Source organism: Harpia harpyja, chromosome 11, assembly GCF_026419915.1.
Source record: "Harpia harpyja isolate bHarHar1 chromosome 11, bHarHar1 primary haplotype, whole genome shotgun sequence".
NCBI classification, from domain to species: domain Eukaryota; kingdom Metazoa; phylum Chordata; class Aves; order Accipitriformes; family Accipitridae; genus Harpia; species Harpia harpyja.
Window position 1 is genome coordinate 863614 of NC_068950.1, and position 9037 is coordinate 872650.

At 44.8% G+C, this 9037-nt stretch overlaps 1 protein-coding gene across 1 annotated transcript in view; it reads right to left on the reverse strand.

Moving 5' to 3' along the window:
* SBNO2 (strawberry notch homolog 2) overlaps nucleotides 1–9037 on the reverse strand; it is a 67474-nt gene extending 58437 nt beyond the window's left edge. Inside the window, exon 1 of the mRNA XM_052800942.1 lies at nucleotides 8915–9037. The gene's annotated coding sequence lies outside the window, so the exon portion shown is untranslated. The remainder of the gene's footprint in view (nucleotides 1–8914) is intronic.

Here is a 9037-nt window from a genome sequence, read left to right on the forward strand (position 1 = left end):
TCTATCGCCTTGGTTTATGGTGGGGGGTATATCCCAAAATACATCGAAGCATCAGTAACAGCGGGAAGGGAAGCAATAGGCATCAAGAATTCACTCTACACCTTGCACCCTTCCATCCGTTGCCTCGATGCCAGAGGATGCTGAAGACACTTCTTGGCCAACCAGGAGAACGGCACCAGCGACACAGCAGCAGAGCGCATGCTGGACATCACCAAACCCAACCTTCTCCACCCCGCCAAAGCTTCGGTACTGCAAAAGAATCTTCTATTCTCTGTGCAGGAAGGCAGCGGTTACATCAGGTTCCTGGGATGATTAACATGGAGTTTGTAATAGCTCTCACTATAAGCTCATGCTCTAATAAGAGAGGGCTGCTGTCTGGCTTACAGACTCAAATTCCAAGAAAGAAATAAAGAAAAAACTGACTAAAGCCAGTTTTGGATATCTATGTGAGCCCGAGGACAGCAGGACAATACCTGTCACGGGGACAGGAGAAGTGGAAACAGCCTTCGGTATGTGCTTGTCTTACCATCCTCCAGGCAGACTCGTCACGGAAAACCGTGAAAATCAGCAAGTTCCTTGCAAGCCAAAGCACTCTCATTTCCACATCCCATCCTGTTGTAACAATAAAAACTGATAAACACAGAGGCCCACAGTTTACAAGTGAACCGTTACAGCAAACTTTTTCTTAAGCATTTTTCCACTTCTTCTCTTACCAAATATACTCCAGCAAACTGACAGTTCCGACCATTAATGCAAATCAGAGTTCTCTAGTTTAAGATCATTTCTAGTACAGAAGCATGCAAGTGGCCCACCAGGATTTTTTTTTTTTTTTTATATATACTAGGGTGCTATCAGCAACTAATTTGACTTGGAAATATTAGAAAGTCCAAGGCCAACAGTGAACAAAAATTTAATTCCTAATACCAATTTTTGATCTTAACAATCAAAAACACTTCTAGTTACATAGACTAATACTCATTTTTTCTAAAGTTTGAGAGTAACCTCTAGTACCATCTAAGATTCAAACCATAGAGTTAAAACTCTTTCATGAGTCATAGATGAAAAAAACTTTTGAAAAACTCTCCCCTGCCCTGTTAGTCTTTGACAACCAGACTTGGGACATCTGCTGATTATTCACTTATAAAATTTCTACTTAGGGGAAAAGAAAAAAAAAAAAACAAGCAGACTGCTACTACCAAATTCAAGAATCAAGAATTGACTCAAGTTTTTCATAGCACTAGAAAATAAAGAATGCAGAATCATGGAAAACAGCAACCTTGAACTCAATGACATAAGTCATATTAGGACCTCATACCGAAACGAACGCCGGTGTGTGGCATACGTCACGTCCCCATGAGTGCAGGAAGCGGTCATCAGTACCAAGACGTACCAAACACTAACAAGGAATTTCAAAAAGCTTCCAAAGTGGATTATGCTTCAAACTATAACTGCAAAGTAATTAGACTAATTTTACAGATGGGCTATTTGTCATATAGAATTAGTTAAAGCACTCCAGTGCCATGATAACGATCCAGGAAGCAATATGACCAAAGAAACAGAACCCACACCAAAAAACAAACAAAACCACTACACACCCCAAACAGTGCAAGGATAAATCCACTTAAAAAAAAAAAAAAAAAATCACTGGAATGGATTTTTTTCACTCCTTGCCACAAAACCAATATAATTACAAAAAATTATCTCGAAGCATAATCTGTAAAGCTGCTTACTTACCACCAAGCAGAGAAGTTTTCTAGAATCACCAAAAAGGAGGCTCCTGTTACCAGCAGTTGTGTTAAAGAAGGCATAAAGGGTAAAGGCTGGGAGAGAACACCAGCTCTACAGACCAGCACCTGGTACAAGTGGTAGTTGAGACAGAAAGTAAGGGAACCCCAACAACACAAGGATAAGGCGCCTAATTTCAAGAATGTCAGTAATTTTCTTCTGGAAGCATTGCTAACAAACAGCAAAGTGATCTCCCAGATTCAGAGTGATGGCACTCAAGCAATGATTACACGACCCTGGAAAAAAACCTTGGACTTGCTCCTGTACTGCTGAGCAGACTATGTTTAATAATGAAACTGGTTCCCTGCATAGCGTGATAAAGCCCCATGAGCAATTTGATTATATCATGAGTTCTTCTGATTAAGCTATAGGAACAGTTTCAATATTAATAACAGTTTGCTTAAAGGTTTGCTATTCAGCCCAGGCAGTAAGGGGCCGCTTCAGTCCAGAATTCCTGTGGAATTCTTTGTGCCTAGAGGTTACAGAGCACAAATTTATATTTTTAACAGCTTGAGCTTTTTAGGAATTTGTGGGACCAGCACCGCAGCAGACAATTTCCAATTTGAAAAACACAATGAACTCCTCTGCAATAATCAGGATCGATAGAGCTGTGGGTAAGGGCTCGGTTCATGGGTATCTGCAATCAAGACAGGTGAAAACAACCCATTGTACACCCAGTAAATGCAAGCACTTCCTCCTGTTGTGTTTCAGTCTTTGTTAGTGTTATTTTAAATTGTCTCCATTAAAGGAAGACAGCTAGGAAACCACAGGTATGCAAGGAACAGTCAGAGCTAAACCTGCTGATCGTGAATTACCACACACTCGACAATGACAAAAAGACCTCAGAAATTTGATCTAGTTCCTTCTCCCGCTTGCAGATTAATTCTCCTCCCACCTGCCCACCCACACCCATGGAGCAGAAAGGGAGCCCCAAACCTCATGCCCCTACCCCACTCCATCCACTCCTTCCACCAACGCGCTGCCGCTGGTGAACCATCGACATGGGCACCCACAGGAGCTGCAGCTGGAAGGAATTCTTCAGAATACAATTAGTATATAACTGCCCAAAGAAATGGGAACTTAACACTACGGAACTCTCAAAAGCCATTTTTATGTCTCAAGCGCCAAGCTAGCTTCAAGTTCCTCTTTAATGTTTCTCTTTGCCATATTTTTGGACAGTTTAGACCAAACAGCATTTTTGCTTTGAGGGATGAGAAAGGAAGGCTTCAAATCAGAGCCCCCATCACTGCCACTGGCAGCAACTCACTCGGAGAAACAGGAAAACCAGGGGAGAGAAGCTACAATCTACTCTTCTGATACAGTCATGGTCTCTTTGCAGAGCTACCATGAGGCTCCATCACATTTGGACTACAGACTAGCAGACAAAAGATAGTATCTGAGTACAGAAGTTCAACACAAACAGAAGTATCAGATCTTTTCCCTGCAGGTAAGTCAAAATACGAATGGAAATACCATTTTTTCATTCTCTCCACTATTTGCAACTTAGCTCTTTTTAATGAGGTAAATCCAGTTCTTTGCAGAGCTAAGTTAAATACAGTACTGCTTAAGTATCTGAAACACTGTTGGAAAAGGAATTTCAAGTTGATTCACAAAGGCGGCAGTAGTTAATGCAGAAACAGAAAATACTGTGGGTGACTCACTCCAGCTCTCTACTATTCTTAAGCAAAAGACTAGTGAATTTATATTTGAAAGCCAAAGAATGCAATGTTTGTTCCTTACCAGGACCTATCTTAGAGGAGAGACTTATACCGATTGCATGCATCCACCTCAATGAAAACATAGAAAGGAAGAATATGTCTCCAACCTTGCAAATTAGACAACATGAAAAAAAGTGAGCCTGATGCACAGAACATCAAAGTAATATCAGAAAGTTACAGAAAAGGAGAAAAATCTAACCTTAGGCAGATGAGGAATACGACTCAGTCCATTACAAACACACAGGATAACATCAATCTAAAAGATACTTCTTACCTGTGATGAAAACAGAATCGCTTTAGGGCATCCTAATCCAAGCACTTTAAGCCACCTTGATCTCCTGAACACTTTCAGCAAGGAAGAATGCACTTGGGAGGATTTGTTCTGTACAGACGTAGAGCTATATGCATGTAGGCATAGCACTGCCAGGCTCATGAGCAACACTGAGAAGGAAACAAGGCAAACCTTGCTACTTACCTGGGCTATGCAACTCAATACGGAATTGCAGTGTGAAACAATCTATTTGACAGATTAACTGCTGGAATTAGATAGTCTGTAAATAAAGGGAAGAAGAATTGAGATCATTCCAAAGCTTCTTGCCAGATCTATGCAAGATATATGGTGGGGCAGGCAAAAGAGCAAACTTGCCCTCCAAAGACAGCAGTGTTTCTAGAACGAAAACGAAGGGCTTTACCCTTCAAGCAGTGCTAGCTCCTCCTCATTTGAAGCTTAGACCATACGGGGTGGGTGGGAGAAATAATCAAAAACAGCTTTTTGGAGGGAAAAGTCCACTTTACAAGAAAATACTAACTGTCCCACACAGGTAGACTTAAAGTAAGTCAGACAGGTTTAAATTAGCACATAACAGACTTAATTAATTTAAGTGCCAGGAAAAACAGAAGTTGAAAAACAACACACTCTGAGACAGGTCAGGTTGCAAGGACTGTAAGAGCAAGAGGCAAGAACAAGGAACAGAACAAGGAACTGCAGTTGACCAAGTCAGGGCAAAATCTGATTTATTGGGGAAGAGCACAGTGGCTATATTTATATTATGCAGGTCTGCCATAGAAATAGCCATACCATTAGCAAGGAAAAGCCATACAGCACGGCCAAGTGCATCCACGTATGGAGACAGACTGCGCAGACAGTGACTGCCGCCTCATCGCACAGGAACGAGCGCAGGCCCCAGAGCAAGCACAGCTAGTAGGGAAAGGAGGCTCACCTCCCCATCATCCTCCCACCCTTCCCAAACACCAACAGGGTCATTCTTCTCCCCATCATGAGAGGGATCAACACTGGCATAAAGCACCTTTGCACCAACCAAGGCCTGTGCTGCACCCAGAATCACGCTGCCTGTCACTGGGACACTCCTTGGTGCTGTTTGGATACTTGTGAGAGTCACAGTGGCCTTAATCCTTGCACAGAAATGCAAGGCTAAATAATGAGAGGGAAAAAGCTTAATCTGGAGTCTTGTTGCTGGCATCTGCCCCAATGTGCCATTCCCTAAATTTCCAGGGATTAATATTAGGCAATTAAGTGGCGCAGCAGCTTTAGCAACAACAGAAACATTCGTTAATCTATCCACTGACATAAATTGTCTTAAATCTTCCACAGATACTTTTGTTTCAAAGCTGCACAATTGAAGTTAATTGCTGATGCTACCTGCAATGCTGACCTCACTTTTCATTCATTCAGCTCACGGTGACTCCAGAACATTCTCTCTCCTGCTTCCCTGGACTCTGTTTCTCCACCAGCAGAGCTGTCAGGTCCTCACCTCACCGTTCCAAGTTTCGCATTACCTCCTCACAATGAAGCGGCTGTAAAGCAGACAGCCGCTCCCTCCGCTCGCAGGCTGCTCTCACTCTAACGGTCTGTCTCCAGATTCAAATGTTCTTCTCTGAGCAACAAAATATTGGTCCAAGAGGGACCCAGACAGACTCAAAGTAAAGCTTGCTTGCAGGGCAGTGACAGATTCCATCTGTCCCTGCTCTTCCACCTGTAAGAACAGATATGACTATTTCTGGACAGAGCAAAAATACCTCCCCATACACTACACACGCTTCTGCCAAGAAACACTCAGCACATTTTTGTGTAGATCTATACAGCATCACCCTCACACAACCGTGCACTGAAATTTCCAAAGCGTAAACATGCAAGCCCTGTAAGGCAGAGCTCAGGCTGAAGTAGTCCAGCAGCTCAGACAGCAAATGCACAAAATGGCTCTCAAAAGCAGGGGCTTGAACAACCCCCTCACCAGCAGGGCAGACCCCGAGCAAGGCAGACCCCGAGCAAGGCACCCGGGATCATTGGGGCTGCTCCCCTTCTCACACCTGTCACTAATATGGTCCTGGAAGAAAACAAACCACGGCAAGAGCGTGATGGGTGCTGGCTGCCAGCTAACACAGCAGCCATGGCGCTCAGCACAGCCAAGGTCCGGCAGCAGTGAAGCACACCTGGACAGAGCTGTAACACAAGCCCAATACAAGCAGTAATGAAGTCAGTCTCAGGAGCACACCTGCAAGGTAGAAACGCAGTATTACACTACTTAATTAAAGGGGAAGAGAAGAGCACAAAGAACTTAGCTGGCTAAGGTCAGAAGCCAGGAAAACACAGGTCCCCGAATCTCTACACTGTGCTCTACCCCCAGTTTCAATCACAGGAGATGTTGGAAGAAACACCCTCCACTGGAGCTGAGCAGGTCTCGACGTTCTGTTTCACATGCAGCTACTCACAGCAGAAGAAATACTCCAGGACATCAAAGCCTGCTTCCCTATTGATCATAAGCACACAAACACCATTTCAAACCCACCAACCTTCAGGCATGCTCAACATATACTTTCTCTGTGAAAGAGGCATGTATTTGTCTCTTTCATACCTACATGTTTACAGACCTTGATCGTGTTACCAAAAAAGACTGAAGAGTTTTAAGTTTTAAGCTGAAAAAATGTTTCAGGAGAATGTAAAACTCCTAATTAAGCCTAGAAGGCTTTCCTGAGAGATCTAGACTCTCACGATCAAAAATCACAGCGGAGTATTCAGTGACTACACAGTTAGTTCTTTATTACAGTGACACTATTCAAAAAGCTTTAAACCTGTGTCAGCATTTTTATTATAGACCCTCCATTTCAGGGATCTATAACTTAACCACTGAAAAGGCCTATTCAGTCAGTAAACACAACCCTCAAACACACCACATGCCCACTATTTTAAACAAAAAACTTTAAAAATATTCCTGTCCATGTATACTTTAGTGTTAAAAAAAAAAAAAAAACGCAATGAAAGTAGCTGTAGTTTTTCAATGAACATCCAGTCTGGCAGACACAGCCTGTCCCATGTCTGGCACATGACGAAACATGACGCTTGGTCCTGCTGTTTTTGTTCCAAAGTCAGCAGGGATTAGTGGGGGGATCCACTGCGTGGAGAGCTCAGCAAGCACAAAACAAAACATCAACACTCAACAGCAAGCAACCAGGCAGCTAAAGGGAGGGACAAATGGTTTTCCAGGAGAAGCCTGTTCGAGGATGAGGATGCAAGATTCTGAAAAAGGTGAAGTATGGGGGGAAACAGCATTTAGCAAAACATTAACAATTTCTAGGGTTTTTTTTAAAAGGTGCGAGTTCATACATGAGAAAAATCCACACATGGGACTCAGCAAAATCTTTCAGAACACTTTTTAAAGAATCAGACTTGAGATCTAACCATTAAAGAAAAAAAAGTTGCAAAATGCATTGGCCGTGCCATCTCCTGTCAAGTTCTGTGGGTTTACCGTTACATTTTCCTTTATAAAGAAAAAATATCTTCTCTTTCAGCTGGCCTCAAAGCCCAGCAAAAGCATGAGTATGATTCCAAGAACAGGCAAAACACTATTGAAGGAAGCAGGTGGGGGAAGCATACCTTTCTTTTTCAGCTTTGGTCTGCCATGCCGGCTACTACATGAAACAGCCCCAGATAAAAAATGCCACTGTTTAATTAGACAAAGACCCTCTAATACCCATCACAGTTCTGTTAACTTCATCATCTGATACTGGGCAAGCTGGCAGGCAGAATACAGTGATTTCAGGCACTCCAGGATAATGCCAGCTTTGCACTACACCAGTGCTAAGCACCATGATTTCAGATGTTTTTAGGCTGCTGCTTTGGCAACAATTGAAAACGTACTTTAGGCAATTCAAGCATTCTTCCTTTAAGGAGTACTCACACTGGTGTTTGAATGAGACTTCATTCAGTTTTGCAGCTACAGGTATAGGCTTATTTTAGGAAAATGAGGGGGTAAACATCAAGCAAATAGACCCCTGTCAAAAAAAGAGCAAGCGGCAGAGATAAGAACAAAATTCAGGCTTCCAAAGCCTCCAGCTGGCATCCTACCTAATGAACTCTGAAAAAAATCTTTACTGCTTTATGGGATGCACAATGTTGCCTGAACTCCAAGCAAAAGTATCAGTACATAATTTTCCACTTAGAGGCATTCCCATCACCAGCTGCTCTCAGTTCAGACATACCCACACAGGTCAGAGCGAGCTCAGTGTTTCAGATGACATGTAGATAATCCACAGAAGACAACCGCACCGCACAGGTATGGCCGGTATCTTTCTGCCCGCTAAATTTACAACAGTAATAGCGCACAGACCAGAAAAAAACCTTAAAGGCACTGAACCCGCAGAACTTGCCCTTCAAAAGACCATCTTATTTTAATTGTAAAGAGAGCATGCTAACTTGAAGTCACAGTTCTTATGCTGATATTTATGGTTACTTTGGAGAAGGGAGCTCTTTCTGAAGACTTGCGTTAGTATTTAATTATGTTAAGAACCAAGTATGCCGGTGACCGCTAACAGCACTAGAGTTAAGAGCCTGTTAGCATAAGCTCTATTTTTCAGAGACTCTTAATTGGGCCATTAAGAGCTACACCACAACAGGCAAACTTGGCAAGCGAGGCCTTGCCCCGACACCCGTTTCTATTTTCACGACACCTGGTTAAAAGGCAGCAGGAGTGCGGGAAAAACGCGAGCGCGATGGCTTTTACCACCTCGGCGGCTACTCGGGCGGCGGTTCCCTTTCCAGGATCAGGCCTGAGCCAAGAGTCCAGCCTTTCCTCGGGAACCGGCACCGGGAGAAGCGGCGGCACCTTCCCTCTCTCCCCGCGGGGCAGGAGCGGGCCGAGCAGCCCCGGAGCAGCCCGGGGGGGGGGGGGGGGGCCGCGGTCCCCACCACCCCAGGACCCCTCAGCCTGGCCCAGCCGCACGGAGCGGGCCCCGGGGCTCTCCGCCTGCTGAAGGGACCGGGCCGGGGTGCGGTCGGCGGCGGCCCGGGGAGACCGAGCCCTCAGCCCCGCCGGCCCCGCGGCAGGCCCCGCGACCCGGCCTCCGGGGAGAGCCGGCCCGCAGCGAGGGGAAAGCGGGACGCGGGCGGCCCTTACCTGTGTCCCGGGGCGGGGAAGGGGGGGGGAGACTCAGGCTCCCGCCCGGCGGCTATGGCCTCTCTCCGCTGTCGTTATTCACTGCGGTCGCCATCTTGGGCGGCAAGGACTTTCCGGCGGAAG